The sequence below is a fragment of the Oryzias melastigma genome, linkage group LG11, assembly GCF_002922805.2.
Source record: "Oryzias melastigma strain HK-1 linkage group LG11, ASM292280v2, whole genome shotgun sequence".
Lineage (NCBI taxonomy): Eukaryota > Metazoa > Chordata > Actinopteri > Beloniformes > Adrianichthyidae > Oryzias > Oryzias melastigma.
The window spans coordinates 8,650,128-8,655,417 of NC_050522.1; the positions used below are offsets into that span (position 1 = coordinate 8,650,128).

The 5,290-nt window shown below is 39.4% G+C and overlaps 1 long non-coding RNA gene across 1 annotated transcript; it reads left to right on the forward strand.

Annotated features, from left to right (window-relative positions):
- Positions 1–834: 834 nt before the first annotated feature.
- On the forward strand, positions 835–4,886 carry LOC118599298. The gene is made up of 2 exons (XR_004948600.1): positions 835–947; positions 1,045–4,886. It is a non-coding gene; the product is annotated as an uncharacterized LOC118599298 (long non-coding RNA).
- The last annotated feature ends 404 nt before the right edge of the window (positions 4,887–5,290 follow it).

Sequence of the window (5,290 nt, forward strand, 5' to 3'; positions counted from 1 at the left end):
CAATTCAAACAGGATCTGTGGCTAAGCTTTCATCAGAAAGAGTCAAAAATAGTGTGGCCCACCATTGCAAATAATTTTTAAGAACTAAAACAGAATTTCCATAAAATGTGAAAAAGCAAAAAATGCCATATTTATGAAAGAAACGACCAAAAATTATAGCAGAAGTCCAAAAAGGTTTCCCTGACAAAGGTCTGTGGTGGGGGATCAATACACAGTGACAGAAATACTACATAAGGACATGACAATTAGAAACTCAAAGAGGAAAAACACTATCTATCTACTCCAGGAGTCTCCAGCCCGGTTCCTCGTGAGTTACCGCCCTGCTTACCTGGATCGGACGTTCAGTCCATCAGAAACTGGGTCTGGGATTTATTCTGATCGATAAACCTAAAGGCAAAACAAGCAGCGCAGCAGCTCACGAGGTTTAGGGCTGGAGATGCCTGCTCGGTTCCATCTACCCCCACAAAAGTGTAACCGACAATGGAAGATACAACATAGCTAAACATTACGGACGTCCCGGAGAACCGAAAGCTAACGAGCTCCATGTAAAACCTGAACCGCATAATGAAACGGGAGAAAGTACGATACATTTGAAAAAACAAACAACACCCTCATCTGCTTCATTGATACGTACCTCCATTCTGCAAAAATCGATGTGGAAACTTGTAAAATGCAAAAAAGAAGACGAAAGATTGCGGTGACGAAGAAGAATCAGAAACAGTGGGCTTCCCTCAACGTGGACGTTTAACTCCGCCCATTAAACGTTTAACTCCGCCCACGTTGAGGCACGCCCCGGTCTGCAGGCTGCAGCCAGGGGTAGTTGCTCATTCTCCTTCAAAGACAAACAGCCCTTGGATAATTTCCCACAATGCTCCTTGCACAGAGGCCTCTGTGATCAGTTGTTATGAGAAAACGCAGGGATCTGACAGACAGCTGCCTCAACTATGGTAAGCAGAAAAAAGTTGTGAGTCTCTTTCTTTTTTTTTTGGTAGCACTCATTGCTCCGGCTACGGGAAGCATCTGGGTTCATTTATCTCAATCCAGGCACTCTGGAGGACCCCGCTGCCCTCTCAGGTTGCAGGGTATAAGCATGCTCCAATGTGGGTCCTTGCTGTTGTGAAAAAAGGAGCTCACCCTGCCCACTGCTCTGTCTGGACCATCTCAAAGCTCCAATCCAGCCCCTCACTTGCTTTACCCATCCAAGATGCCCTGAAGCACAGAGACTGTGGGGCTTCACGTGCACCGAGAGACAGAAAACAGACTTACTCAACAGATTGAGAAGATGCCGCTATTAAACATTGGTGTCACCCGTTTGTCAGCACAAGTGGAGAGCACATTCTTCTTAAAAAAAAAAAAAAAAAGAGCCCAGCCTGCAGGTGGAAACGACTGAAACGCAGAAAAGCTCCCAACTGCCATCCGCATTCCAGCCCATGCTCAACGTCAGAGCGGGTTATCAGGCCGTGCGGCTGAATGGAAGCAGAGCGAGTCTGGCTTCCTACTTTAAGTCACTGAGAAGTTATTCAAACACCCAGTTATTATGGTGTAAACAAAGGCCGCTTGTCACACACTATTATAGCTATGGTGTTTACAAGAGTGCCACTTTAATGTAGTGCATGTTATGGATGATGATTAAGAATAATGTTTGACAACCTGATTGAAGCAAAGTAAGTAGATTATAAAGACACTTTTTTCCGCATAAGTCAGCCATCACAGCGTATTGTCTTGTTAATACACTTGGGATTGATAAAGTACTTTTTAAAAAACCTAACACCAAAGATAAATTTAAAAAAAAAGCTCTTGAATGTCAAACATCAATCAGAGGCGGATTTTGTAGAATTGATTGCATCATTTATTTTCATTTAAGCTTATCAGAATTGTTTACTTTGCGGTTTTGGTGATGTTTAATCTAGGATTACAACTCTTTATGAGCAGCTTTTTTTCATGTTTGTCTTTGAGAAATTACTTTTAAAACGATTGGCGTGCCTGTTGCAGTATTAGTTATAAGTTTGTAGCCAACGCATCTCAACAGTCAAAATGATCAGATGTCTGAGACATGAAGCAGATTAAATCAGTGGAACAAAGCTAAGGATTTGATCCTGATCAAAGGATTAGGGGAAAGAGAAACTAAGACCTCTTAAGTATTCAAAAAATTCTAACTTTATTTTCAGAAATGTCACAACTCAAATCATAACTGCTACACAATGTGTTACTTCAAATGGAAACATTGAAAACACTGAAACATGGATTATTCTCCGTTAAAATTTGGTTAATTATTCAAAGAAAATTCAAAGAAAAGTTTTGGACTTAAAAAACTATTATGAGGAAAGTCACGCTTGGTTTCTTCAGGGTGTCAAACATACGGCCCACGGGCCGCATCCGGCCCCCCAGATGGTTTAATCCGGCCCAGTTATGAAGAGAAACAAGTATAAGGATCTTGGGGAAAAAAACACTTGAGATCAGACGGGTTGAATGTGGCCCCTGAATCATAATGACTTTGACACCCCTGATCAAACCAGTGTACCTTCATTTTCTTGAAACATCAACTCTTTGTGCCTTAGAAGAAAAACAGAGAAATTTTCACTTTTAGCTGAGAATTTGAAGTTAGCTAAAACTATAATTCCTTTGAGACTCTTTCTTTAATTGTAATGTAGAAAAATGAAGACAGGCTCTTTTCTTCTTTCAATGTATTATGTGTTTTTTGATTGCCTTTCCGAGACTGTAATCTGGTTCTTTTGAAGTGTTTTAAATGCCTTATGCATGGGGGAAACAACAGCATTTCTACATCACAAACAACCCATTGGAAATAATACAGAACAGCAACAATGCTCTCCAGCTGCTGAGATGAACCTTGTTTTGACAGATGAGCACATTCCTCAAGCTGGTCTACATTCAGACTCTTTTGTTCTGTGAGTCCATCACATACATTTCAGGAGGACTTGAAGTAAAGTGACAGCAGAAACTGTACACTTGACCTGTGGAAAACAGGACAAAGCCACTGTCACGAGTTGCCTGTTTCTTCAGGTAAAAATGTCTGACAAATTGGAATCTCATTACCATGTCATGAATACATCTTTGGGAATCCATTAGGCATTTCCTGCTTAAAAACACAATAAGAATTCACATTCAACAAGAAGAGGAGGCGAAGGAGAGTGGAAGGAGAATAAAGCCCCAGCTTGAACAGTGCTGCAGTGCTGTTTTAGCTCTTTCAGTCCACTTACAAAGAGACAAGAAAAAAAATGTGATTGACTGACAGATGATAGCAATAAAAGTAAGAACAAACTGGCCATTTCTCTGTGGTTGGGCTATTTGAGAAGGGACTATTAACTTGTCAGCATTTCAAACTGAGACAAAACTTTTTCTCCTCAACACATCCCCACGTCTCTGTTACTTTTATTAGAAAGTCTTTAAACCTTTTGACCCCTGAGGGCCCCTGTTATTGGCTGTTAGAAAGGACTCACGGGTCAATGGCAAGGCCCTAAGTGGCCTAATAATCATTTGTTTACAACTTGAACCTATTTTGGAAGCTTTGTGTTTAGTGTGGGGTTAAAAATAGGAGAGGGCGACGACCGTCCGTCCGACTCTCATCGCTCAAGCTGTCAAGACGTGTGGGCCCTTGGGGACCTGGGCAGGAGACCCCTCAAGCCATGGAAGTTCAAAGGTTGCAAGGCTTTTAAGCACCGACTTGTTTTTTTTTTTTTTTTTTCTGAGGGAGGTTGACTGCCTTTGTTGGTGTCCTAAAATAGTAGCTTCTTCTAGGTCCTGTTGTTTGTACGCCTCAAGTAAACTTTCTAATTCAAAAATAAAAAGAAGTGTCCTCTGCTGCATGCTTTCTACACTAAATGCCACAAGCAAGACAGTTGTTTGCCGTCAGATTGACAGTAATGGGAAATAAATGCCACCGGATCAAATCATTAATCTTGTCAAATATTGTCATATGACAGGAGTAAATACAGGTGTGGAGACTGCATCGGCTGATAAAACATTACTTACAGCCATTTTTCCAATAAGCGATGGACCTGGTGCTGTCAATATTTGGAGGGGATGCAAGGTATGCCCTGGTGAAGGCCATTTTGCGAGGAGCAGAGAGCCTGCTGGGAAAAATACAGTGGTTCATGCTGGGTCTCCGGGAAGCTGAAAAGCCACCGGCAAAAAGCTATGAATTATTTTGAGCGCAAAATACATTTTCTTTGAAGACTGTCGGGCCATTAGAGCCCTTTTGCTCCCTTTTAAATTGTTTTTATGCTGTGAGTAATGTTAACCTTTGCTTTTGTAGTCATGAAATTCTTTCTGTGCCTTTTTTTCCCTTTGTGCACAAAGCAGAGATAGCCTGCAGAAGGTGGAAAAAAAAGTACAGGAACCATTTACTGTGTAGAAAAAAAGGAGACTAGAGGGAAGGCAGAGACATTTGTACAGACCTCTTTTTCTTTGCACAGAAACATAAATTAAATGCATGGAGGAAAAAGGCCAGAAAATTCACTATTTTTGTTCTAAAGTTCTTAGTATGCTTTTTAACAAAATATAATGCTATCTAATGAAAGTAAAATAAACAATATTCCTTCTTTTTTGCAGTGCAGTTACCATGAATTTAAGGACATTCTAATTTTATCGGCATACATTACAGAATTAGTAAAGAGAAGTCAAGTGTCAGACTATATACAGCCATCTATGGCAATGGATCAATGCATATTTGCATATTTTTCTCAATTCAGAAGCTAATTTTCTGTTGACTTATCACCTGGTTTTGGGTTGCTCATATGTTATTCTTTTAAATAAAATTATTAGTTTCAAATGAATTAAGATGTTTTTTTTCTGGAAAATGCTCATTAGTATTAAATCCACAGGAAATACAATATATTTTTGATTTAAATGTGCAAAAAAAAAAAAAAATCTTTTGTTGGATAAGAAGTAGGGAAAGGCGCCAGTATCAATATCAGATGATATCAGTATTAATCGAGTTTATCAGTGTTCAATATGAAAAAATCCACCTATAGTACATTGTTTGGACTGTTTTCAGATGCACTTTTAAAAAAATGTATTCTTGCTCTTTTTAGATCTCTGGCACTGACCATAATAATTGTTTTATCTGAGAGGGATTCATGTTGTTCCTAATAGATCCCTGATGGTTTACAGCTGTGTCTAACAGTCAATAAATGGTCTGAATATTTTCAGAAATATTTTCAAAGGTTTAAAGTGATACTTGTTCACATTAGATCCCTTGTTGTATGTTTAAAAAGGTCAAGTACAATGTGATTGTATAGTAAAATGTAAACTTTGTGTTATTCTAGAGCAC